This window comes from Salmo salar, chromosome 13, assembly GCF_965601325.2.
Source record: "Salmo salar chromosome 13, fSalSal1, whole genome shotgun sequence".
Lineage (NCBI taxonomy): Eukaryota > Metazoa > Chordata > Actinopteri > Salmoniformes > Salmonidae > Salmo > Salmo salar.
Window position 1 is genome coordinate 12002660 of NC_138303.1, and position 24325 is coordinate 12026984.

General features: G+C 40.6%; 38 non-coding genes across 38 annotated transcripts; all 38 read right to left on the bottom strand.

The window, feature by feature from the left end:
* Nucleotides 1-16: 16 nt before the first annotated feature.
* trnah-gug (transfer RNA histidin (anticodon GUG)) lies at nt 17-88 on the bottom strand. The gene has a single exon. It is a non-coding gene; the product is annotated as a tRNA-His (tRNA).
* A 307-nt stretch (nt 89-395) lies between these two features.
* Nucleotides 396-469, bottom strand: trnat-agu (transfer RNA threonine (anticodon AGU)). Its single transcript has one exon. It is a non-coding gene; the product is annotated as a tRNA-Thr (tRNA).
* Nucleotides 470-1127: 658 nt separating this feature from the next.
* Nucleotides 1128-1199, bottom strand: trnah-gug (transfer RNA histidin (anticodon GUG)). The gene has a single exon. It is a non-coding gene; the product is annotated as a tRNA-His (tRNA).
* A 307-nt stretch (nt 1200-1506) lies between these two features.
* trnat-agu (transfer RNA threonine (anticodon AGU)) lies at nt 1507-1580 on the bottom strand. The gene has a single exon. It is a non-coding gene; the product is annotated as a tRNA-Thr (tRNA).
* A 655-nt stretch (nt 1581-2235) lies between these two features.
* Nucleotides 2236-2307, bottom strand: trnah-gug (transfer RNA histidin (anticodon GUG)). Its single transcript has one exon. It is a non-coding gene; the product is annotated as a tRNA-His (tRNA).
* Nucleotides 2308-2614: 307 nt separating this feature from the next.
* On the bottom strand, nt 2615-2688 carry trnat-agu (transfer RNA threonine (anticodon AGU)). Its single transcript has one exon. It is a non-coding gene; the product is annotated as a tRNA-Thr (tRNA).
* A 658-nt stretch (nt 2689-3346) lies between these two features.
* Nucleotides 3347-3418, bottom strand: trnah-gug (transfer RNA histidin (anticodon GUG)). Its single transcript has one exon. It is a non-coding gene; the product is annotated as a tRNA-His (tRNA).
* Nucleotides 3419-3725: 307 nt separating this feature from the next.
* trnat-agu (transfer RNA threonine (anticodon AGU)) lies at nt 3726-3799 on the bottom strand. Its single transcript has one exon. It is a non-coding gene; the product is annotated as a tRNA-Thr (tRNA).
* Nucleotides 3800-4454: 655 nt separating this feature from the next.
* trnah-gug (transfer RNA histidin (anticodon GUG)) lies at nt 4455-4526 on the bottom strand. Its single transcript has one exon. It is a non-coding gene; the product is annotated as a tRNA-His (tRNA).
* Nucleotides 4527-4833: 307 nt separating this feature from the next.
* Nucleotides 4834-4907, bottom strand: trnat-agu (transfer RNA threonine (anticodon AGU)). Its single transcript has one exon. It is a non-coding gene; the product is annotated as a tRNA-Thr (tRNA).
* A 655-nt stretch (nt 4908-5562) lies between these two features.
* trnah-gug (transfer RNA histidin (anticodon GUG)) lies at nt 5563-5634 on the bottom strand. The gene has a single exon. It is a non-coding gene; the product is annotated as a tRNA-His (tRNA).
* Nucleotides 5635-5941: 307 nt separating this feature from the next.
* Nucleotides 5942-6015, bottom strand: trnat-agu (transfer RNA threonine (anticodon AGU)). The gene has a single exon. It is a non-coding gene; the product is annotated as a tRNA-Thr (tRNA).
* A 2101-nt stretch (nt 6016-8116) lies between these two features.
* trnah-gug (transfer RNA histidin (anticodon GUG)) lies at nt 8117-8188 on the bottom strand. The gene has a single exon. It is a non-coding gene; the product is annotated as a tRNA-His (tRNA).
* A 307-nt stretch (nt 8189-8495) lies between these two features.
* On the bottom strand, nt 8496-8569 carry trnat-agu (transfer RNA threonine (anticodon AGU)). The gene has a single exon. It is a non-coding gene; the product is annotated as a tRNA-Thr (tRNA).
* Nucleotides 8570-9225: 656 nt separating this feature from the next.
* trnah-gug (transfer RNA histidin (anticodon GUG)) lies at nt 9226-9297 on the bottom strand. The gene has a single exon. It is a non-coding gene; the product is annotated as a tRNA-His (tRNA).
* Nucleotides 9298-9604: 307 nt separating this feature from the next.
* Nucleotides 9605-9678, bottom strand: trnat-agu (transfer RNA threonine (anticodon AGU)). The gene has a single exon. It is a non-coding gene; the product is annotated as a tRNA-Thr (tRNA).
* A 658-nt stretch (nt 9679-10336) lies between these two features.
* Nucleotides 10337-10408, bottom strand: trnah-gug (transfer RNA histidin (anticodon GUG)). Its single transcript has one exon. It is a non-coding gene; the product is annotated as a tRNA-His (tRNA).
* Nucleotides 10409-10715: 307 nt separating this feature from the next.
* trnat-agu (transfer RNA threonine (anticodon AGU)) lies at nt 10716-10789 on the bottom strand. Its single transcript has one exon. It is a non-coding gene; the product is annotated as a tRNA-Thr (tRNA).
* Nucleotides 10790-11444: 655 nt separating this feature from the next.
* trnah-gug (transfer RNA histidin (anticodon GUG)) lies at nt 11445-11516 on the bottom strand. Its single transcript has one exon. It is a non-coding gene; the product is annotated as a tRNA-His (tRNA).
* A 307-nt stretch (nt 11517-11823) lies between these two features.
* Nucleotides 11824-11897, bottom strand: trnat-agu (transfer RNA threonine (anticodon AGU)). Its single transcript has one exon. It is a non-coding gene; the product is annotated as a tRNA-Thr (tRNA).
* A 658-nt stretch (nt 11898-12555) lies between these two features.
* Nucleotides 12556-12627, bottom strand: trnah-gug (transfer RNA histidin (anticodon GUG)). The gene has a single exon. It is a non-coding gene; the product is annotated as a tRNA-His (tRNA).
* A 307-nt stretch (nt 12628-12934) lies between these two features.
* On the bottom strand, nt 12935-13008 carry trnat-agu (transfer RNA threonine (anticodon AGU)). The gene has a single exon. It is a non-coding gene; the product is annotated as a tRNA-Thr (tRNA).
* A 655-nt stretch (nt 13009-13663) lies between these two features.
* On the bottom strand, nt 13664-13735 carry trnah-gug (transfer RNA histidin (anticodon GUG)). The gene has a single exon. It is a non-coding gene; the product is annotated as a tRNA-His (tRNA).
* Nucleotides 13736-14042: 307 nt separating this feature from the next.
* trnat-agu (transfer RNA threonine (anticodon AGU)) lies at nt 14043-14116 on the bottom strand. Its single transcript has one exon. It is a non-coding gene; the product is annotated as a tRNA-Thr (tRNA).
* A 658-nt stretch (nt 14117-14774) lies between these two features.
* On the bottom strand, nt 14775-14846 carry trnah-gug (transfer RNA histidin (anticodon GUG)). Its single transcript has one exon. It is a non-coding gene; the product is annotated as a tRNA-His (tRNA).
* A 307-nt stretch (nt 14847-15153) lies between these two features.
* trnat-agu (transfer RNA threonine (anticodon AGU)) lies at nt 15154-15227 on the bottom strand. The gene has a single exon. It is a non-coding gene; the product is annotated as a tRNA-Thr (tRNA).
* Nucleotides 15228-15882: 655 nt separating this feature from the next.
* On the bottom strand, nt 15883-15954 carry trnah-gug (transfer RNA histidin (anticodon GUG)). The gene has a single exon. It is a non-coding gene; the product is annotated as a tRNA-His (tRNA).
* A 488-nt stretch (nt 15955-16442) lies between these two features.
* On the bottom strand, nt 16443-16514 carry trnah-gug (transfer RNA histidin (anticodon GUG)). The gene has a single exon. It is a non-coding gene; the product is annotated as a tRNA-His (tRNA).
* A 307-nt stretch (nt 16515-16821) lies between these two features.
* On the bottom strand, nt 16822-16895 carry trnat-agu (transfer RNA threonine (anticodon AGU)). The gene has a single exon. It is a non-coding gene; the product is annotated as a tRNA-Thr (tRNA).
* A 655-nt stretch (nt 16896-17550) lies between these two features.
* trnah-gug (transfer RNA histidin (anticodon GUG)) lies at nt 17551-17622 on the bottom strand. Its single transcript has one exon. It is a non-coding gene; the product is annotated as a tRNA-His (tRNA).
* Nucleotides 17623-18120: 498 nt separating this feature from the next.
* On the bottom strand, nt 18121-18194 carry trnat-agu (transfer RNA threonine (anticodon AGU)). The gene has a single exon. It is a non-coding gene; the product is annotated as a tRNA-Thr (tRNA).
* A 2145-nt stretch (nt 18195-20339) lies between these two features.
* Nucleotides 20340-20413, bottom strand: trnat-agu (transfer RNA threonine (anticodon AGU)). The gene has a single exon. It is a non-coding gene; the product is annotated as a tRNA-Thr (tRNA).
* A 658-nt stretch (nt 20414-21071) lies between these two features.
* Nucleotides 21072-21143, bottom strand: trnah-gug (transfer RNA histidin (anticodon GUG)). The gene has a single exon. It is a non-coding gene; the product is annotated as a tRNA-His (tRNA).
* Nucleotides 21144-21450: 307 nt separating this feature from the next.
* On the bottom strand, nt 21451-21524 carry trnat-agu (transfer RNA threonine (anticodon AGU)). The gene has a single exon. It is a non-coding gene; the product is annotated as a tRNA-Thr (tRNA).
* Nucleotides 21525-22178: 654 nt separating this feature from the next.
* On the bottom strand, nt 22179-22250 carry trnah-gug (transfer RNA histidin (anticodon GUG)). The gene has a single exon. It is a non-coding gene; the product is annotated as a tRNA-His (tRNA).
* Nucleotides 22251-22557: 307 nt separating this feature from the next.
* Nucleotides 22558-22631, bottom strand: trnat-agu (transfer RNA threonine (anticodon AGU)). The gene has a single exon. It is a non-coding gene; the product is annotated as a tRNA-Thr (tRNA).
* Nucleotides 22632-23274: 643 nt separating this feature from the next.
* trnah-gug (transfer RNA histidin (anticodon GUG)) lies at nt 23275-23346 on the bottom strand. Its single transcript has one exon. It is a non-coding gene; the product is annotated as a tRNA-His (tRNA).
* A 307-nt stretch (nt 23347-23653) lies between these two features.
* On the bottom strand, nt 23654-23727 carry trnat-agu (transfer RNA threonine (anticodon AGU)). Its single transcript has one exon. It is a non-coding gene; the product is annotated as a tRNA-Thr (tRNA).
* Nucleotides 23728-24325: the final 598 nt, after the last annotated feature.

The following is a 24325-nucleotide window of genomic DNA, read 5'->3' on the forward strand; positions in this document are numbered from 1 at the left end:
GGAACTGACATTGCAGTGCCGTGACCCGGATTCGAACCGGGGTTGCTGCGTCCACAACGCAGAGTACTAACCACTATACGATCACGGCTGGCTGCAAGAGCAGCCTTATAGAGCCTACTTATTCTGTGAAAGTGACATGTACAAACTGGCGAAACTCTTTTCATTTTGGTCTCGATAACGAATAAACTGAAGAAGCAGTTGCGCCTTTGACAGTCGGTATGTTTTAACTCATTCAAAAAGTGCCCTTTTTCCGTGACATTGGAATATCTCAATTGCATCCTCCTCACGTCTTCTCTTCTCTCGACTTGTCTAATTCTCTAAACCCATTGTTGAGAAATGTAGAGTGCCCTCCCCTCGGACCTTCTCCACCAATGTGTACAATGAAATGCTTGAAAAGGTACTGCTGAGATTTGAACTCAGGATCTCCTGTTTACTAGACAGGCACTTTAACCAACTAAGCCACAGCACCCATTTATTTGATGTATGTTGCGTAACTAACACCCACACCGATGTGAATCAAACCAGTCTCATTCATTTAACCTATTTAATCTCTGTCTGTCAAAATGACGTCACAAAACAGATGTCATTTACTAATATTGGAATCGATATGGACACCTTCAATTGTCTAGCAACAGGGTTTGTTAATCTATGTTTTGGGAACCAAAGTGGGCCTGAGCATGTGAGAGCTGGGTAGCGAGATATCAGTAAATATTTGTAACCACATACTATTTATTTTTAATTATGGTCATTCGAGGACAGTACATTTTACATTTCGGTTTCGAGATGAATAAACTCAAGAACCTCTGACATGGATTCTTAAACTATGGTTTGGGACCCAAAGCGGTTATTAACATGTGATAGGTGGGTCGCGAGATATGAGTAAACATTCAGAATCATACACTATTTCTTTAGAATTTCGGTTGTTCGATGACACTACATTTCACATTTGGCTCTCGAGCTTAAAAATTGTAAAATCCTCTGAAACAGCAGACGAATCAGTTAATGTCAGTATTTTACCTATCAGGAGCTGGGGGACTTTGTCCAAAAGCAGAGTTCTTGAGTTTCTTCGCTCACACAATACATTTTTACTCGTTCAAAATACAACCTTTTTGGAACTGACATTGCAGTGCCGTGACCCGGATTCGAACCGGGGTTGCTGCGTCCACAACGCAGAGTACTAACCACTATACGATCACGGCTGGCTGCAAGAGCAGCCTTATAGAGCCTACTTATTCTGTGAAAGTGACATGTACAAACTGGCGAAACTCTTTTCATTTTGGTCTCGATAACGAATAAACTGAAGAAGGAGTTGCGCTTTTGACAGTCGGTACGTTTTAACTCATTCAAAAAGTGCCCTTTTTACGTGACATTGGAATATCTCAATTACATCCTCCTCACGTCTTCTCTTCTCTCGACTTGCCTAATTCTCTAAACCCATTGGTGAGAAAAGCAGAGTGCCCTCCCTTCTGACCTTCTCCACCAATGTGTACAATGAAATGCTTGAAAAGGTACTGCTGAGATTTGAACTCAGGATCTCCTGTTTACTAGACAGGCACTTTAACCAACTAAGCCACAGCACCCATTGATTTGATGTATGTTGCGTAACTAACACCCACACCGATGTGAATCAAACCAGTCTCATTCATTTAACCCATTTCACTGTCTGGCAAAATCACGTCACAAAACAGATGTCATTTACTAATATTGGAATCGATATGGACACCTTCAATTGTCTAGCAACAGGGTTTGTTAAGCTATGTTTTGGGAACCAAAGTGGGCCTGAGCATGTGAGGGGTGGGTAGCGAGATATCAGTAAATATTTGTAATCACATATTATTTCTTTTTAATTATAGTCATTCGAGGACAATACATTTTACATTTGGGTTTCGAGATGAATAAACTCAAGAACCTCTGACATGGATTCTTAAACTATGGTTTGGGACCCAAAGCGGTTATTAACATGTGATAGGTGGGTCGTGAGATATGCGTAAACATTCAGAATCATACACTATTTCTTTAGAATTTCGGTTGTTCGATGACACTACATTTCACATTTGGCTCTCGAGCTTAAACATGGTAAAATCCTCTGAAACAGCAGACGAATCAGTTAATGTAAGTATTTTACCTATCATGAGCTGGGGGACTTTGTCCAAAAGCAGAGTTCTTGAGTTTCTTCGCTCACACAATACATTTTTACTCGTTCAAAATACAACCTTTTTGGAACTGACATTGCAGTGCCGTGACCCGGATTCGAACCGGGGTTGCTGCGTCCACAACGCAGAGTACTAACCACTATACGATCACGGCTGGCTGCAAGAGCAGCCTTATAGAGCCTACTTATTCTGTGAAAGTGACATGTACAAACTGGCGAAACTCTTTTCATTTTGGTCTCGATAACGAATAAACTGAAGAAGCAGTTGCGCCTTTGACAGTCGGTATGTTTTAACTCATTCAAAAAGTGCCCTTTTTCCGTGACATTGGAATATCTCAATTGCATCCTCCTCACGTCTTCTCTTCTCTCGACTTGTCTAATTCTCTAAACCCATTGTTGAGAAATGTAGAGTGCCCTCCCCTCGGACCTTCTCCACCAATGTGTACAATGAAATGCTTGAAAAGGTACTGCTGAGATTTGAACTCAGGATCTCCTGTTTACTAGACAGGCACTTTAACCAACTAAGCCACAGCACCCATTGATTTGATGTATGTTGCGTAACTAACACCCACACCGATGTGAATCAAACCAGTCTCATTCATTTAACCTATTTAATCTCTGTCTGTCAAAATGACGTCACAAAACAGATGTCATTTACTAATATTGGAATCGATATGGACACCTTCAATTGTCTAGCAACAGGGTTTGTTAATCTATGTTTTGGGAACCAAAGTGGGCCTGAGCATGTGAGAGCTGGGTAGCGAGATATCAGTAAATATTTGTAACCACATACTATTTATTTTTAATTATGGTCATTCGAGGACAGTACATTTTACATTTCGGTTTCGAGATGAATAAACTCAAGAACCTCTGACATGGATTCTTAAACTATGGTTTGGGACCCAAAGCGGTTATTAACATGTGATAGGTGGGTCGCGAGATATGAGTAAACATTCAGAATCATACACTATTTCTTTAGAATTTCGGTTGTTCGATGACACTACATTTCACATTTGGCTCTCGAGCTTAAAAATTGTAAAATCCTCTGAAACAGCAGACGAATCAGTTAATGTCAGTATTTTACCTATCATGAGCTGGGGGACTTTGTCCAAAAGCAGAGTTCTTGAGTTTCTTCGCTCACACAATACATTTTTACTCGTTCAAAATACAACCTTTTTGGAACTGACATTGCAGTGCCGTGACCCGGATTCGAACCGGGGTTGCTGCGTCCACAACGCAGAGTACTAACCACTATACGATCACGGCTGGCTGCAAGAGCAGCCTTATAGAGCCTACTTATTCTGTGAAAGTGACATGTACAAACTGGCGAAACTCTTTTCATTTTGGTCTCGATAACGAATAAACTGAAGAAGGAGTTGCGCTTTTGACAGTCGGTACGTTTTAACTCATTCAAAAAGTGCCCTTTTTACGTGACATTGAAATATCTCAATTACATCCTCCTCACGTCTTCTCTTCTCTCGACTTGCCTAATTCTCTAAACCCATTGGTGAGAAAAGCAGAGTGCCCTCCCTTCTGACCTTCTCCACCAATGTGTACAATGAAATGCTTGAAAAGGTACTGCTGAGATTTGAACTCAGGATCTCCTGTTTACTAGACAGGCACTTTAACCAACTAAGCCACAGCACCCATTGATTTGATGTATGTTGCGTAACTAACACCCACACCGATGTGAATCAAACCAGTCTCATTCATTTAACCCATTTCACTGTCTGGCAAAATCACGTCACAAAACAGATGTCATTTACTAATATTGGAATCGATATGGACACCTTCAATTGTCTAGCAACAGGGTTTGTTAAGCTATGTTTTGGGAACCAAAGTGGGCCTGAGCATGTGAGGGGTGGGTAGCGAGATATCAGTAAATATTTGTAATCACATATTATTTCTTTTTAATTATAGTCATTCGAGGACAATACATTTTACATTTGGGTTTCGAGATGAATAAACTCAAGAACCTCTGACATGGATTCTTAAACTATGGTTTGGGACCCAAAGCGGTTATTAACATGTGATAGGTGGGTCGTGAGATATGCGTAAACATTCAGAATCATACACTATTTCTTTAGAATTTCGGTTGTTCGATGACACTACATTTCACATTTGGCTCTCGAGCTTAAACATGGTAAAATCCTCTGAAACAGCAGACGAATCAGTTAATGTAAGTATTTTACCTATCATGAGCTGGGGGACTTTGTCCAAAAGCAGAGTTCTTGAGTTTCTTCGCTCACACAATACATTTTTACTCGTTCAAAATACAACCTTTTTGGAACTGACATTGCAGTGCCGTGACCCGGATTCGAACCGGGGTTGCTGCGTCCACAACGCAGAGTACTAACCACTATACGATCACGGCTGGCTGCAAGAGCAGCCTTATAGAGCCTACTTATTCTGTGAAAGTGACATGTACAAACTGGCGAAACTCTTTTCATTTTGGTCTCGATAACGAATAAACTGAAGAAGCAGTTGCGCTTTTGACAGTCGGTACGTTTTAACTCATTCAAAAAGTGCCCTTTTTCCGTGACATTGGAATATCTCAATTGCATCCTCCTCACGTCTTCTCTTCTCTCGACTTGCCTAATTCTCTAAACCCATTGGTGAGAAAAGCAGAGTGCCCTCCCTTCTGACCTTCTCCACCAATGTGTACAATGAAATGCTTGAAAAGGTACTGCTGAGATTTGAACTCAGGATCTCCTGTTTACTAGACAGGCACTTTAACCAACTAAGCCACAGCACCCATTGATTTGATGTATGTTGCGTAACTAACACCCACACCGATGTGAATCAAACCAGTCTCATTCATTTAACCCATTTCACTGTCTGGCAAAATCACGTCACAAAACAGATGTCATTTACTAATATTGGAATCGATATGGACACCTTCAATTGTCTAGCAACAGGGTTTGTTAAGCTATGTTTTGGGAACCAAAGTGGGCCTGAGCATGTGAGAGGTGGGTAGCGAGATATCAGTAAATATTTGTAATCACATATTATTTCTTTTTAATTATAGTCATTCGAGGACAATACATTTTACATTTCGGTTTCGAGATGAATAAACTCAAGAACCTCTGACATGGATTCTTAAACTATGGTTTGGGACCCAAAGCGGTTATTAACATGTGATAGGTGGGTCGTGAGATATGCGTAAACATTCAGAATCATACACTATTTCTTTAGAATTTCGGTTGTTCGATGACACTACATTTCACATTTGGCTCTCGAGCTTAAAAATTGTAAAATCCTCTGAAACAGCAGACGAATCAGTTAATGTAAGTATTTTACCTATCATGAGCTGGGGGACTTTGTCCAAAAGCAGAGTTCTTGAGTTTCTTCGCTCACACAATACATTTTTACTCGTTCAAAATACAACCTTTTTGGAACTGACATTGCAGTGCCGTGACCCGGATTCGAACCGGGGTTGCTGCGTCCACAACGCAGAGTACTAACCACTATACGATCACGGCTGGCTGCAAGAGCAGCCTTATAGAGCCTACTTATTCTGTGAAAGTGACATGTACAAACTGGCGAAACTCTTTTCATTTTGGTCTCGATAACGAATAAACTGAAGAAGCAGTTGCGCCTTTGACAGTCGGTACGTTTTAACTCATTCAAAAAGTGCCCTTTTTCCGTGACATTGGAATATCTCAATTGCATCCTCCTCACGTCTTCTCTTCTCTCGACTTGCCTAATTCTCTAAACCCATTGGTGAGAAAAGCAGAGTGCCCTCCCCTCTGACCTTCTCCACCAATGTGTACAATGAAATGCTTGAAAAGGTACTGCTGAGATTTGAACTCAGGATCTCCTGTTTACTAGACAGGCACTTTAACCAACTAAGCCACAGCACCCATTGATTTGATGTATGTTGCGTAACTAACACCCACACCGATGTGAATCAAACCAGTCTCATTCATTTAACCTATTTAATCTCTGTCTGTCAAAATGACGTCACAAAACAGATGTCATTTACTAATATTGGAATCGATATGGACACCTTCAATTGTCTAGCAACAGGGTTTGTTAATCTATGTTTTGGGAACCAAAGTGGGCCTGAGCATGTGAGAGCTGGGTAGCGAGATATCAGTAAATATTTGTAACCACATACTATTTATTTTTAATTATGGTCATTCGAGGACAGTACATTTTACATTTCGGTTTCGAGATGAATAAACTCAAGAACCTCTGACATGGATTCTTAAACTATGGTTTGGGACCCAAAGCGGTTATTAACATGTGATAGGTGGGTCGCGAGATATGAGTAAACATTCAGAATCATACACTATTTCTTTAGAATTTCGGTTGTTCGATGACACTACATTTCACATTTGGCTCTCGAGCTTAAAAATTGTAAAATCCTCTGAAACAGCAGACGAATGAGTTAACCTCTTGGGGCTAGGTGGGACGCTAGCGTGCCACCCGTGGTGCACTCCATCAACAGCAGGTGCATTTCAAGAGCGGCAAATTTGAATCCAAATAAATGTCAAAATTCAAATTTTTCAAAAATACAACTATTTTACACCATTTGAAAGATAAACATCTCCTTAATCTAACCACGTTTTACGATTTCAAAAAGGTTTTACGGCGAAAGCATAAATTTAGAGTATGTTAGGACAGTACATTTACAAGAGTTGTGTGTAATGTTTTGTCAAGTCAAAGACAGGGTCACCAAAACCATAAAACCAGCTAAAATGATGCACTAACCTTTTACAATCTCCATCAGATGACACTCCTAGGACATTATGTTAGACAATGCATGCATTTTTAGTTCTATCAAGTTCATATTTATATCCAAAAACAGCGTTTTACTATGGCATTGATGTTGAGGAAATCGTTTCCCTCCAATAACCGGCAGTCAAGTCAGCGTCACAAATTAAATAATTAAAATTAGAAAACATTGGTAAAATATTATATTGTCATTTAAAGAATTATAGATTTACATCTCTTGAACGCAATCAACTTGCCAGATTTAAAAATAACCTTACTGGGAAATCACACTTTGCAATAATCTGAGCACTGCGCCCAGAAAAATACGCGTTGCGATACAGACTAGACGTCATGTTGGGGAGATCTAAAATCGAAAATACTATGTAAATAATCCATTACCTTTGATTCTCTTCATCAGATGTCACTTCCAGGTATCACATCACAGGTCCATAACGAATGTAGTTTTGTTCAAAAAAGCTCATCATTTATGTCCAAAAATCTCCGTCTCGTTAGCACATGATGTAAGCCAGCCGGACTTCTCGTCATGAACGAGGGGAAAAAATATATTTCCGTTCGTTCAAACATGTCAAACGTTGTATAGCATAAATCATTAGGGCCTTTTTTAACCAGAACATGAATAATATTCAAGCTGGACGAATGCATACTCTTTTATAACGTATTGGAACGAGGGTACCCAACATGAACTCGCGCGCCAGGTGTCTAATGGGACATCATCGTTCCATGGCTCTTGTTCGGTCAGATCTCCCTCCAGAAGACTCAAAACACTTTGTAAAGGCTGGTGACATCTAGTGGAAGCAATAGGAAGTGCCAAAATATTCCTAAGCCCCTGTGTTTTTCAATGGGATAGGTTTAAAGTCAATACAACACATCAGGTATCCACTTCCTGTCAGAAAATGTCTCAGGGTTTTGCCTGCCAAATGAGTTCTGTTATACTCACAGACACCATTCAAACAGTTTTAGAAACTTTAGAGTGTTTTCTATCCATATATAATAAGTATATGCATATTCTAGTTACTGGGTAGGATTAGTAACCAGATTAAATCGGGTACATTTTTTTTATCCAGACGTGCAAATGCTGCCCCCTAGACCCAACAGGTTAATGTCAGTATTTTACCTATCACGAGCTGGGGGACTTTGTCCAAAAGCAGAGTTCTTGAGTTTCTTCGCTCACACAATACATTTTTACTCGTTCAAAATACACCCTTTTTGGAATTGACATTGCAGTGCCGTGACCCGGATTCGAACCAGGGTTGCTGCGTCCACAACGCAGAGTACTAACCACTATACGATCACGGCTGGCTGCAAGAGCAGCCTTATAGAGCCTACTTATTCTGTGAAAGTGACATGTACAACCTGGCGAGACTCTTTTCAGTTGGGTCTCGATAACGAATAAACTGAAGAAGGAGTTGCGCTTTTGACAGTCGGTACGTTTTAACTCATTCAAAAAGTGCCCTTTTTCCGTGACATTGGAATATCTCAATTGCATCCTCCTCACGTCTTCTCTTCTCTCGACTTGCCTAATTCTCTAAACCCATTGGTGAGAAAAGCAGAGTGCCCTCCCCTCTGACCTTCTCCACCAATGTGTACAATGAAATGCTTGAAAAGGTACTGCTGAGATTTGAACTCAGGATCTCCTGTTTACTAGACAGGCACTTTAACCAACTAAGCCACAGCACCCATTGATTTGATGTATGTTGCGTAACTAACACCCACACCGATGTGAATCAAACCAGTCTCATTCATTTAACCCATTTCACTGTCTGGCAAAATCACGTCACAAAACAGATGTCATTTACTAATATTGGAATCGATATGGACACCTTCAATTGTCTAGCAACAGGGTTTGTTAATCTATGTTTTGGGAACCAAAGTGGGCCTGAGCATGTGAGAGCTGGGTAGCGAGATATCAGTAAATATTTGTAACCACATACTATTTATTTTTAATTATGGTCATTCGAGGACAGTACATTTTACATTTCGGTTTCGAGATGAATAAACTCAAGAACCTCTGACATGGATTCTTAAACTATGGTTTGGGACCCAAAGCGGTTATTAACATGTGATAGGTGGGTCGCGAGATATGAGTAAACATTCAGAATCATACACTATTTCTTTAGAATTTCGGTTGTTCGATGACACTACATTTCACATTTGGCTCTCGAGCTTAAAAATTGTAAAATCCTCTGAAACAGCAGACGAATCAGTTAATGTCAGTATTTTACCTATCATGAGCTGGGGGACTTTGTCCAAAAGCAGAGTTCTTGAGTTTCTTCGCTCACACAATACAGTTTTTACTCGTTCAAAATACAACCTTTTTGGAACTGACATTGCAGTGCCGTGACCCGGATTCGAACCGGGGTTGCTGCGTCCACAACGCAGAGTACTAACCACTATACGATCACGGCTGGCTGCAAGAGCAGCCTTATAGAGCCTACTTATTCTGTGAAAGTGACATGTACAAACTGGCGAAACTCTTTTCATTTTGGTCTCGATAACGAATAAACTGAAGAAGCAGTTGCGCCTTTGACAGTCGGTACGTTTTAACTCATTCAAAAAGTGCCCTTTTTCCGTGACATTGGAATATCTCAATTGCATCCTCCTCACGTCTTCTCTTCTCTCGACTTGCCTAATTCTCTAAACCCATTGGTGAGAAAAGCAGAGTGCCCTCCCCTCTGACCTTCTCCACCAATGTGTACAATGAAATGCTTGAAAAGGTACTGCTGAGATTTGAACTCAGGATCTCCTGTTTACTAGACAGGCACTTTAACCAACTAAGCCACAGCACCCATTGATTTGATGTATGTTGCGTAACTAACACCCACACCGATGTGAATCAAACCAGTCTCATTCATTTAACCTATTTAATCTCTGTCTGTCAAAATGACGTCACAAAACAGATGTCATTTACTAATATTGGAATCGATATGGACACCTTCAATTGTCTAGCAACAGGGTTTGTTAATCTATGTTTTGGGAACCAAAGTGGGCCTGAGCATGTGAGAGCTGGGTAGCGAGATATCAGTAAATATTTGTAACCACATACTATTTATTTTTAATTATGGTCATTCGAGGACAGTACATTTTACATTTCGGTTTCGAGATGAATAAACTCAAGAACCTCTGACATGGATTCTTAAACTATGGTTTGGGACCCAAAGCGGTTATTAACATGTGATAGGTGGGTCGCGAGATATGAGTAAACATTCAGAATCATACACTATTTCTTTAGAATTTCGGTTGTTCGATGACACTACATTTCACATTTGGCTCTCGAGCTTAAAAATTGTAAAATCCTCTGAAACAGCAGACGAATCAGTTAATGTCAGTATTTTACCTATCAGGAGCTGGGGGACTTTGTCCAAAAGCAGAGTTCTTGAGTTTCTTCGCTCACACAATACATTTTTACTCGTTCAAAATACAACCTTTTTGGAACTGACATTGCAGTGCCGTGACCCGGATTCGAACCGGGGTTGCTGCGTCCACAACGCAGAGTACTAACCACTATACGATCACGGCTGGCTGCAAGAGCAGCCTTATAGAGCCTACTTATTCTGTGAACGTGACATGTACAAACTGGCGAAACTCTTTTCATTTTGGTCTCGATAACGAATAAACTGAAGAAGGAGTTGCGCTTTTGACAGTCGGTACGTTTTAACTCATTCAAAAAGTGCCCTTTTTACGTGACATTGAAATATCTCAATTACATCCTCCTCACGTCTTCTCTTCTCTCGACTTGCCTAATTCTCTAAACCCATTGGTGAGAAAAGCAGAGTGCCCTCCCTTCTGACCTTCTCCACCAATGTGTACAATGAAATGCTTGAAAAGGTACTGCTGAGATTTGAACTCAGGATCTCCTGTTTACTAGACAGGCACTTTAACCAACTAAGCCACAGCACCCATTGATTTGATGTATGTTGCGTAACTAACACCCACACCGATGTGAATCAAACCAGTCTCATTCATTTAACCCATTTCACTGTCTGGCAAAATCACGTCACAAAACAGATGTCATTTACTAATATTGGAATCGATATGGACACCTTCAATTGTCTAGCAACAGGGTTTGTTAAGCTATGTTTTGGGAACCAAAGTGGGCCTGAGCATGTGAGGGGTGGATAGCGAGATATCAGTAAATATTTGTAATCACATATTATTTCTTTTTAATTATAGTCATTCGAGGACAATACATTTTACATTTGGGTTTCGAGATGAATAAACTCAAGAACCTCTGACATGGATTCTTAAACTATGGTTTGGGACCCAAAGCGGTTATTAACATGTGATAGGTGGGTCGTGAGATATGCGTAAACATTCAGAATCATACACTATTTCTTTAGAATTTCGGTTGTTCGATGACACTACATTTCACATTTGGCTCTCGAGCTTAAACATGGTAAAATCCTCTGAAACAGCAGACGAATCAGTTAATGTAAGTATTTTACCTATCATGAGCTGGGGGACTTTGTCCAAAAGCAGAGTTCTTGAGTTTCTTCGCTCACACAATACATTTTTACTCGTTCAAAATACAACCTTTTTGGAACTGACATTGCAGTGCCGTGACCCGGATTCGAACCGGGGTTGCTGCGTCCACAACGCAGAGTACTAACCACTATACGATCACGGCTGGCTGCAAGAGCAGCCTTATAGAGTCTACTTATTCTGTGAAAGTGACATGTACAAACTGGCGAAACTCTTTTCATTTTGGTCTCGATAACGAATAAACTGAAGAAGCAGTTGCGCCTTTGACAGTCGGTATGTTTTAACTCATTCAAAAAGTGCCCTTTTTCCGTGACATTGGAATATCTCAATTGCATCCTCCTCACGTCTTCTCTTCTCTCGACTTGTCTAATTCTCTAAACCCATTGTTGAGAAATGTAGAGTGCCCTCCCCTCGGACCTTCTCCACCAATGTGTACAATGAAATGCTTGAAAAGGTACTGCTGAGATTTGAACTCAGGATCTCCTGTTTACTAGACAGGCACTTTAACCAACTAAGCCACAGCACCCATTTATTTGATGTATGTTGCGTAACTAACACCCACACCGATGTGAATCAAACCAGTCTCATTCATTTAACCTATTTAATCTCTGTCTGTCAAAATGACGTCACAAAACAGATGTCATTTACTAATATTGGAATCGATATGGACACCTTCAATTGTCTAGCAACAGGGTTTGTTAATCTATGTTTTGGGAACCAAAGTGGGCCTGAGCATGTGAGAGCTGGGTAGCGAGATATCAGTAAATATTTGTAACCACATACTATTTATTTTTAATTATGGTCATTCGAGGACAGTACATTTTACATTTCGGTTTCGAGATGAATAAACTCAAGAACCTCTGACATGGATTCTTAAACTATGGTTTGGGACCCAAAGCGGTTATTAACATGTGATAGGTGGGTCGCGAGATATGAGTAAACATTCAGAATCATACACTATTTCTTTAGAATTTCGGTTGTTCGATGACACTACATTTCACATTTGGCTCTCGAGCTTAAAAATTGTAAAATCCTCTGAAACAGCAGACGAATCAGTTAATGTCAGTATTTTACCTATCAGGAGCTGGGGGACTTTGTCCAAAAGCAGAGTTCTTGAGTTTCTTCGCTCACACAATACATTTTTACTCGTTCAAAATACAACCTTTTTGGAACTGACATTGCAGTGCCGTGACCCGGATTCGAACCGGGGTTGCTGCGTCCACAACGCAGAGTACTAACCACTATACGATCACGGCTGGCTGCAAGAGCAGCCTTATAGAGCCTACTTATTCTGTGAACGTGACATGTACAAACTGGCGAAACTCTTTTCATTTTGGTCTCGATAACGAATAAACTGAAGAAGGAGTTGCGCTTTTGACAGTCGGTACGTTTTAACTCATTCAAAAAGTGCCCTTTTTACGTGACATTGAAATATCTCAATTACATCCTCCTCACGTCTTCTCTTCTCTCGACTTGCCTAATTCTCTAAACCCATTGGTGAGAAAAGCAGAGTGCCCTCCCTTCTGACCTTCTCCACCAATGTGTACAATGAAATGCTTGAAAAGGTACTGCTGAGATTTGAACTCAGGATCTCCTGTTTACTAGACAGGCACTTTAACCAACTAAGCCACAGCACCCATTGATTTGATGTATGTTGCGTAACTAACACCCACACCGATGTGAATCAAACCAGTCTCATTCATTTAACCCATTTCACTGTCTGGCAAAATCACGTCACAAAACAGATGTCATTTACTAATATTGGAATCGATATGGACACCTTCAATTGTCTAGCAACAGGGTTTGTTAAGCTATGTTTTGGGAACCAAAGTGGGCCTGAGCATGTGAGGGGTGGATAGCGAGATATCAGTAAATATTTGTAATCACATATTATTTCTTTTTAATTATAGTCATTCGAGGACAATACATTTTACATTTGGGTTTCGAGATGAATAAACTCAAGAACCTCTGACATGGATTCTTAAACTATGGTTTGGGACCCAAAGCGGTTATTAACATGTGATAGGTGGGTCGTGAGATATGCGTAAACATTCAGAATCATACACTATTTCTTTAGAATTTCGGTTGTTCGATGACACTACATTTCACATTTGGCTCTCGAGCTTAAACATGGTAAAATCCTCTGAAACAGCAGACGAATCAGTTAATGTAAGTATTTTACCTATCATGAGCTGGGGGACTTTGTCCAAAAGCAGAGTTCTTGAGTTTCTTCGCTCACACAATACATTTTTACTCGTTCAAAATACAACCTTTTTGGAACTGACATTGCAGTGCCGTGACCCGGATTCGAACCGGGGTTGCTGCGTCCACAACGCAGAGTACTAACCACTATACGATCACGGCTGGCTGCAAGAGCAGCCTTATAGAGTCTACTTATTCTGTGAAAGTGACATGTACAAACTGGCGAAACTCTTTTCATTTTGGTCTCGATAACGAATAAACTGAAGAAGCAGTTGCGCCTTTGACAGTCGGTATGTTTTAACTCATTCAAAAAGTGCCCTTTTTCCGTGACATTGGAATATCTCAATTGCATCCTCCTCACGTCTTCTCTTCTCTCGACTTGTCTAATTCTCTAAACCCATTGTTGAGAAATGTAGAGTGCCCTCCCCTCGGACCTTCTCCACCAATGTGTACAATGAAATGCTTGAAAAGGTACTGCTGAGATTTGAACTCAGGATCTCCTGTTTACTAGACAGGCACTTTAACCAACTAAGCCACAGCACCCATTTATTTGATGTATGTTGCGTAACTAACACCCACACCGATGTGAATCAAACCAGTCTCATTCATTTAACCTATTTAATCTCTGTCTGTCAAAATGACGTCACAAAACAGATGTCATTTACTAATATTGGAATCGATATGGACACCTTCAATTGTCTAGCAACAGGGTTTGTTAATCTATGTTTTGGGAACCAAAGTGGGCCTGAGCATGTGAGAGCTGGGTAGCGAGATATCAGTAAATATTTGTAACCACATACTATTTATTTTTAATTATGGTCATTCGAGGACAGTACATTTTACATTTCGGTTTCGAGATGAATAAACTCAAGAACCTCTGACATGGATTCTTAAACTATGGTTTGGGACCCAAAGCGGTTATTAACATGTGATAGGTGGGTCGCGAGATATGAGTAAACATTCAGAATCATACACTATTTCTTTAGAATTTCGGTTGTTCGATGACACTACATTTCACATTTGGCTCTCGAGCTTAAAAATTGTAAAATCCTCTGAAACAGCAGACGAATCAGTTAATGTCAGTATTTTACCTATCAGGAGCTGGGGGACTTTGTCCAAAAGCAGAGTTCTTGAGTTTCTTCGCTCACACAATACATTTTTACTCGTTCAAAATACAACCTTTTTGGAACTGACATTGCAGTGCCGTGACCCGGATTCGAACCGGGGTTGCTGCGTCCACAACGCAGAGTACTAACCACTATACGATCACGGCTGGCTGCAAGAGCAGCCTTATAGAGCCTACTTATTCTGTGAACGTGACATGTACAAACTGGCGAAACTCTTTTCATTTTGGTCTCGATAACGAATAAACTGAAGAAGGAGTTGCGCTTTTGACAGTCGGTACGTTTTAACTCATTCAAAAAGTGCCCTTTTTACGTGACATTGAAATATCTCAATTACATCCTCCTCACGTCTTCTCTTCTCTCGACTTGCCTAATTCTCTAAACCCATTGGTGAGAAAAGCAGAGTGCCCTCCCTTCTGACCTTCTCCACCAATGTGTACAATGAAATGCTTGAAAAGGTACTGCTGAGATTTGAACTCAGGATCTCCTGTTTACTAGACAGGCACTTTAACCAACTAAGCCACAGCACCCATTGATTTGATGTATGTTGCGTAACTAACACCCACACCGATGTGAATCAAACCAGTCTCATTCATTTAACCCATTTCACTGTCTGGCAAAATCACGTCACAAAACAGATGTCATTTACTAATATTGGAATCGATATGGACACCTTCAATTGTCTAGCAACAGGGTTTGTTAATCTATGTTTTGGGAACCAAAGTGGGCCTGAGCATGTGAGGGGTGGATAGCGAGATATCAGTAAATATTTGTAATCACATATTATTTCTTTTTAATTATAGTCATTCGAGGACAATACATTTTACATTTGGGTTTCGAGATGAATAAACTCAAGAACCTCTGACATGGATTCTTAAACTATGGTTTGGGACCCAAAGCGGTTATTAACATGTGATAGGTGGGTCGTGAGATATGCGTAAACATTCAGAATCATACACTATTTCTTTAGAATTTCGGTTGTTCGATGACACTACATTTCACATTTGGCTCTCGAGCTTAAACATGGTAAAATCCTCTGAAACAGCAGACGAATCAGTTAATGTAAGTATTTTACCTATCATGAGCTGGGGGACTTTGTCCAAAAGCAGAGTTCTTGAGTTTCTTCGCTCACACAATACATTTTTACTCGTTCAAAATACAACCTTTTTGCAACTGACATTGCAGTGCCGTGACCCGGATTCGAACCGGGGTTGCTGCGTCCACAACGCAGAGTGCTAACCACTATACGATCACGGCTGGCTGCAAGAGCAGCCTTATAGAGTCTACTTATTCTGTGTAAGTGACATGTACAAACTGGCGAAACTCTTTTCATTTTGGTCTCGATAACGAATAAACTGAAGAAGCAGTTGCGCCTTTGACAGTCGGTATGTTTTAACTCATTCAAAGAGTGCCCTTTTTCCGTGACATTGGAATATCTCAATTGCATCCTCCTCACGTCTTCTCTTCTCTCGACTTGTCTAATTCTCTAAACCCATTGTTGAGAAATGTAGAGTGCCCTCCCCTCGGACCTTCTCCACCAATGTGTACAATGAAATGCTTGAAAAGGTACTGCTGAGATTTGAACTCAGGATCTCCTGTTTAACAGCAGACGAATCAGTTAATGTAAGTATTTTACCTATCATGAGCTGTGGGACTTTGTCCAAAAGCAGAGTTCTTGAGTTTCTTCGCTCACACAATACATTTTTACTCGTTCAAAATACAATCCTTTTGAGGTGACATTGCAGTGCCGTGAACCGGATTCGAACCGGGGTTTCTGCGGCCACAACGCAGAGTACTAACCACTATACGATCACGGCTGGCTGCAAGAGCAGCCTTATAGAGCCTACTTATTCTGTGAAAGTGACGTGTACAACCTGGCGAAACTCTTCTCATTTGGGTCTCGATAACGAATAAACTGAAGAAGGAGTTGCGCTTTTGACAGTCGGTACGTTTTAACTCATTCAAAAAGAGCCCTTTTTCCGTGACATTGGAATATCTCAATTACATCCTCCTCACGTCTTCTCTTCTCTCGACTTGCCTAATTCTCTAAACCCATTGGTGAGAAAAGCAGAGTGCCCTCCCTTCTGACCTTCTCCACCAATGTGTACAATGAAATGCTTGAAAAGGTACTGCTGAGATTTGAACTCAGGATCTCCTGTTTACTAGACAGGCACTTTAACCAACTAAGCCACAGCACCCGTTGATTTGATGTATGTTGCGTAACTAACACCCACACCGATGTGAATCAAACCAGTCTCATTCATTTAACCCATTTCACTGTCTGGCAAAATCACGTCACAAAACAGATGTCATTTACTAATATTGGAATCGATATGGACACCTTCAATTGTCTAGCAACAGGGTTTGTTAAGCTATGTTTTGGGAACCAAAGTGGGCCTGAGCATGTGAGGGGTGGGTAGCGAGATATCAGTAAATATTTGTAATCACATATTATTTCTTTTTAATTATAGTCATTCGAGGACAATACATTTTACATTTGGGTTTCGAGATGAATAAACTCAAGAACCTCTGACATGGATTCTTAAACTATGGTTTGGGACCCAAAGCGGTTATTAACATGTGATAGGTGGGTCGTGAGATATGCGTAAACATTCAGAATCATACACTATTTCTTTAGAATTTCGGTTGTTCGATGACACTACATTTCACATTTGGCTCTCGAGCTTAAACATGGTAAAATCCTCTGAAACAGCAGACGAATCAGTTAATGTAAGTATTTTACCTATCATGAGCTGGGGGACTTTGTCCAAAAGCAGAGTTCTTGAGTTTCTTCGCTCACACAATACATTTTTACTCGTTCAAAATACAACCTTTTTGGAACTGACATTGCAGTGCCGTGACCCGGATTCGAACCGGGGTTGCTGCGTCCACAACGCAGAGTACTAACCACTATACGATCACGGCTGGCTGCAAGAGCAGCCTTATAGAGCCTACTTATTCTGTGAAAGTGACATGTACAAACTGGCGAAACTCTTTTCATTTTGGTCTCGATAACGAATAAACTGAAGAAGCAGTTGCGCCAGTGCTGTAAGTCAGGTTCAAACCAGGGTTGCTGCAGCCACAACGCAGAGTACTAACCATTATACGATCATGGCTGGCTGCAAGAGCAGCCTTATAGTGCCTACTTATTCTGTGAAAGTGACATGCACAACCTGGCGAAACTCTTCTCATTTGGGTCTCGATAACGAATAAACTGAAGAAGGAGTTGCGCTTTTGACAGTCGGTACGTTTTAACTCATTCAAAAAGTGCCCTTTTTCCGTGACATTGGAATATCTCAATTACATCCTCCTCACGTCTTCTCTTCTCTCGACTTGCCTAATTCTCTAAACCCATTGGTGAGAAAAGCAGAGTGCCCTCCCTTCTGACCTTCTCCACCAATGTGTACAATGAAATGCTTGAAAAGGTACTGCTGAGATTTGAACTCAGGATCTCCTGTTTACTAGACAGGCACTTTAACCAACTAAGCCACAGCACCCGTTGATTTGATGTATGTTGCGTAACCAACACCCACACCGATGTGAATCAAACCAGTCTCATTCATTTAACCCATTTCACTGTCTGGCAAAATCACGTCACAAAACAGATGTCATTTACCAATATTGGAATCGATATGGACACCTTCAATTGTCTAGCAACAGGGTTTGTTAAGCTATGTTTTGGGAACCAAAGTGGGCCTGAGCATGTGAGAGGTGGGTAGCGAGATATCAGCAAATATTTGTAATCACGTATTATTTATTTTTAATTATAGTCATTCGAGGACAATACATTTTACATTTGGGTTTCGAGATGAATAAACTCAAGAACCTCTGACATGGATTCTTAAACTATGGTTTGGGACCCAAAGCGGTTATTAACATGTGATAGGTGGGTCGCGAGATATGAGTAAACATTCAGAATCAAACACTATTTCTTTAGAATTTCGGTTGTTCGATGACACTACATTTCACATTTGGCTCTCGAGCTTAAAAATTGTAAAATCCTCTGAAACAGCAGACGAATCAGTTAATGTCAGTATTTTATCTATCATGAGCTGGGGGACTTTGTCCAAAAGCAGAGTTCTTGAGTTTCTTCGCTCACACAATACAGTTTTTACTCGTTCAAAATACAACCTTTTTGGAACTGACATTGCAGTGCCGTGACCCGGATTCGAACTGGGGTTGCTGCGACCACAACGCAGAGTACTAACCACTATACGATCACGGCTGGCTGCAAGAGCAGCCTTATAGAGCCTACTTATTCTGTGAAAGTGACATGTACAAACTGGCGAAACTCTTTTCATTTTGGTCTCGATAACGAATAAACTGAAGAAGCAGTTGCGCCTTTGACAGTCGGTACGTTTTAACTCATTCAAAAAGTGCCCTTTTTCCGTGACATTGGAATATCTCAATTACATCCTCCTCACGTCTTCTATTCTCTCGACTTGCCTAATTCTCTAAACCCATTGGTGAGAAAAGCAGAGTGCCCTCCCTTCTGACCTTCTCCACCAATGTGTACAATGAAATGCTTGAAAAGGTAGTGCTGAGATTTGAACTCAGGATCTCCTGTTTATTAGACAGGCACTTTAACCAACTAAGCCAGAGCACCCGTTGTTTTGATGTATGTTGCGTAACTAACACCCACACCGATGTGAATCAAACCAGTCTCATTCATTTAACCTATTTAATCTCTGTCTGGCAAAATCACGTCACAAAACAGATGTCATTTACTAATGTTGGAATCAATATGGACACCTTCAATTGTCTAGCAACAGGGTTTGTTAAGCTATGTTTTGGGAACCAAAGTGGGCCTGAGCATGTGAGAGGTGGGTAGCGAGATAACAGCAAATATTTGTAATCACGTATTATTTATTTTTAATTATAGTCATTCGAGGACAATACATTTTACATTTGGGTTTCGAGATGAATAAACTCAAGAACCTCTGACATGGATTCTTAAACTATGGTTTGGGACCCAAAGCGCTTATTAACATGTGATAGGTGGGTCGCGAGATATGAGTAAACATTCAGAATCAAACACTATTTCTTTAGAATTTCGGTTGTTCGATGACACTACATTTCACATTTGGTTCTCGAGCTTAAAAATTGTAAAATCCTCTGAAACAGCAGACGAATCAGTTAATGTCAGTATTTTATCTATCATGAGCTGGGGGACTTTGTCCAAAAGCAGAGTTCTTTTGTTTCTTTGCTCACACAATTAGTTTTTACTCGTTCAAAATACAACCCTTTTGAACTGACATTGCAGTGCCGTAAACCGGGTTCAAACCAGGGTTGCTGCAGCCACAACGCAGAGTACTAACCATTATACGATCATGGCTGGCTGCAAGAGCAGCCTTATAGAGCCAACTTATTCTGTGAAAGTGACATGTACAACCTGGCGAAACTCTTCTCATTTGGGTCTCGATAACGAATAAACTGAAGAAGGAGTTGCGCTTTTGACAGTCGGTACGTTTTAACTCATTCAAAAAGAGCCATTTTTCCGTGACAATGGAATATCTCAATTGCATCCTCCTCACGTCTTCTCTTCTCTCGACTTGCCTAATTCTCTAAACCCATTGGTGAGAAAAGTAGAGTGCCCTCCCCTCTGACCTTCTCCACCAATGTGTACAATGAAATGCTTGAAAAGGTACTGCTGAGATTTGAACTCAGGATCTCCTGTTTACTAGACAGGCACTTTAACCAACTAAGCCACAGCACCCATTGATTTGATGTATGTTGCGTAACTAACACCCACACCGATGTGAATCAAACCAGTCTCATTCATTTAACCTATTTAATCTCTGTCTGTCAAAATGACGTCACAAAACAGATGTCATTTACTAATATTGGAATCGATATGGACACCTTCAATTGTCTAGCAACAGGGTTTGTTAATCTATGTTTTGGGAACCAAAGTGGGCCTGAGCATGTGAGAGCTGGGTAGCGAGATATCAGTAAATATTTGTAACCACATACTATTTCTTTTTAATTATAGTCATTCGAGGACAGTACATTTTACATTTCGGTTTCGAGATGAATAAACTCAAGAACCTCTGACATGGATTCTTAAACTATGGTTTGGGACCCAAAGCGGTTATTAACATGTGATAGGTTGGTCGCGAGATATGAGTAAACATTCAGAATCATACACTATTTCTTTAGAATTTCGGTTGTTCGATGACATTACATTTCACATTTGGCTCTCGAGCTTAAAAATTGTAAAATCCTCTGAAACAGCAGACGAATCAGTTAATGTCAGTATTTTACCTATCAGGAGCTGGGGGACTTTGTCCAAAAGCAGAGTTCTTGAGTTTCTTCGCTCACACAATACATTTTTACTCGTTCAAAATACAACCTTTTTGGAACTGACATTGCAGTGCCGTGACCCGGATTCGAACCGGGGTTGCTGCGTCCACAACGCAGAGTACTAACCACTATACGATCACAGCTGGCTGCAAGAGCAGCCTTATAGAGCTTACTTATTCTGTGAAAGTGACATGTACAAACTGGCGAAACTCTTTTCATTTTGGTCTCGATAACGAATAAACTGAAGAAGGAGTTGCGCTTTTGACAGTCGGTACGTTTTAACTCATTCAAAAAGTGCCCTTTTTACGTGACATTGGAATATCTCAATTACATCCTCCTCACGTCTTCTCTTCTCTCGACTTGCCTAATTCTCTAAACCCATTGGTGAGAAAAGCATAGTGCCCTCCCTTCTGACCTTCTCCACCAATGTGTACCATGAAATACTTGAAAAGGTACTGCTGAGATTTGAACTCAGGATCTCCTGTTTACTAGACAGGCACTTTAACCAACTAAGCCACAGCACCCATTGATTTGATGTATGTTGCGTAACTAACACCCACACCGATGTGAATCAAACCAGTCTCATTCATTTAACCCATTTCACTGTCTGGCAAAATCACGTCACAAAACAGATGTTATTTACTAATATTGGAATCGATATGGACAACTTCAATTGTCTAGCAACAGGGTTTGTTAAGCTATGTTTTGGGAACCAAAGTGGGCCTGAGCATGTGAGAGGTGGGTAGCGAGATATCAGCAAATATTTGTAATCACATATTATTTATTTTTAATTATAGTAATTCGAGGACAATACATTTTACATTTGGGTTTGGAAATGAATAAACTCAAGAACCTCTGACATGGATTCTTAAACTATGGTTTGGGACCCAAAGCGGTTATTAACATGTGATAGGTGGGTCGCGAGATATGAGTAAACATTCAGAATCATACACTATTTCTTTAGAATTTCGGTTGTTCGATGATACTACAATTCACATTTGGCTCTCGAGCTTAAAAATGGTAAAATCCTCTGGAACAGCAGACGAATCAGTTAATGTAAGTATTTTACCTATCAGGAGCTGGGGGACTTTGTCCAAAAGCAGAGTTCTTGAGTTTCTTCGCTCACACAATACGTTTTTACTCGTTCAAAATAGAATCCTTTTGAGGTGACATTGCAGTGCCGTGACCCGGATTCGAACCGGGGTTTCTGCGGCCACAACGCAGAGTACTAACCACTATACGATCACGGCCAGCTGCAAGAGCAGCCTTATAGAGCCTAATTATTCTGTGAAAGTGATGTGTACAACCTGGCGAAACTCTTCTCATTTGGGTCTCGATAACGAATAAACTGAAGAAGCAGTTACGCTTTTGACAGTTGGTACGTTTTAACTCATTCAAAAAGAGCCATTTTTCCGTGACAATGGAATATCTCAATTGCATCCTCCTCACGTCTTCTCTTCTCTCGACTTGCCTAATTCTCTAAACCCATTGGTGAGAAAAGCAAAGTGCCCTCCCATCTGACCTTCTCCACCAATGTGTACAATGAAATGCTTGAAAAGGTACTGCTGAGATTTGAACTCAGGATCTCCTGTTTACTAGACAGGCACTTTAACCAACTAAGCCACAGCACCCGTTGATTTGATGTATGTTGCGTAACCAACACCCAAACTGATGTGAATCAAACCAGTCTCATTCATTTAACCCATTTCACTGTCTGGCAAAATCACGTCACAAAACAGATGTCATTTACCAATATTGGAATCGATATGGACACCTTCAATTGTCTAGCAACAGGCTATGTTTTGGGAACCAAAGTGGGCCTGAGCATGTGAGAGGAGGGTAGCGACATATCAGTAAATATTTGTAATCACATACTATTTCTTTTTAATTATGGTCATTCGAGGACAGTACATTTTACTTTTGGGATTCGAGATGAATAACCTCAGGAACCTCTGACATGGATTCTTAAACTATGGTTTGGGACCCAAAGCGGTTATTAACATGTGATAGGTGGGTCGCGAGATATGAGTAAACATTCAGAATCATACACTATTTCTTTAGAATTTCGGTTGTTCGATGATACTACAATTCACATTTGGCTCTCGAGCTTAAAAATTGTAAAATCCTCTGGAACAGCAGACGAATGAGTTAATGTAAGTATTTTACCTATCATGAGCTGGGGGACTTTGTCCAAAAGCAGAGTTCTTGAGTTTCTTCGCTCACACAATACGTTTTTACTCGTTCAAAAACAATCCTTCTGAGGTGACATTGCAGTGCCGTGACCCGGATTCGAACCGGGGTTTCTGCGGCCACAACGCAGAGTACTAACCACTATACGATCCCGGCTGGCTGAAAGAGCGGCCTTATAGAGCCTACTTATTCTGTGAAAGTGACGTGTACAACCTGGCAAAACTCTTCTCATTTGGGTCTCGATAACGAATAAACTGAAGAAGGAGTTGCGCTTTTGACAGTCGGTACGTTTTAACTAATTCAAAAAGAGCCATTTTTCCGTGACAATGGAATATCTCAATTCCATCCTCCTCACGTGTTCTCTTCTCTCGACTTGCCTAATTCTCTAAACCCATAGGTGAGAAAAGCAGAGTGCCCTCCCTTCTGACCTTCTCCACCAATGTGTACAATGAAATGCTTGAAAAGGTACTGCTGAGATTTGAACTCAGGATCTCCTGTTTACTAGACAGGCACTTTAACCAACTAAGCCACAGCACCCGTTGATTTGACGTATGTTACGTAACTAACACCCACACCGATGTGAATCAAACCAGTCTCATTCATTTAACCCATTTCACTGTCTGGCAAAATCACGTCACAAAACAGATGTCATTTACCAATATTGGAATCGATATGGACACCTTCAATTGTCTAGCAACAGAGTTTGTTAAGCTATGTTTTGGGAACCAAAGTGGGCCTGAGCATGTGAGAGGTGGGTAGCGAGATATCAGTAAATATTTGTAATCATATACTATTTATTTTTAATTATGGTCATTCGAGGACAGTACATTTTACATTTGGGATTCGAGATGAATAAACTCAAGAACCTCTGACATGGATTCTTAAACTATGGTTTGGGACCCAAAGCGGTTATGAACATGTGATAGGTGGGTCGCGAGATATGCGTAAACATTCAGAATCATACACTATTTCTTTAGAATTTCGGTTGTTCGATGACACTACATTTCACATTTGGCTCTCGAGCTTAAAAATGGTAAAATCCTCTGGAACAGCAGACGAATCAGTTAATGTAAGTATTTTACCTATCATGAGCTGGGGGACTTTGTCCAAAAGCAGAGTTCTTGAGTTTCTTCGC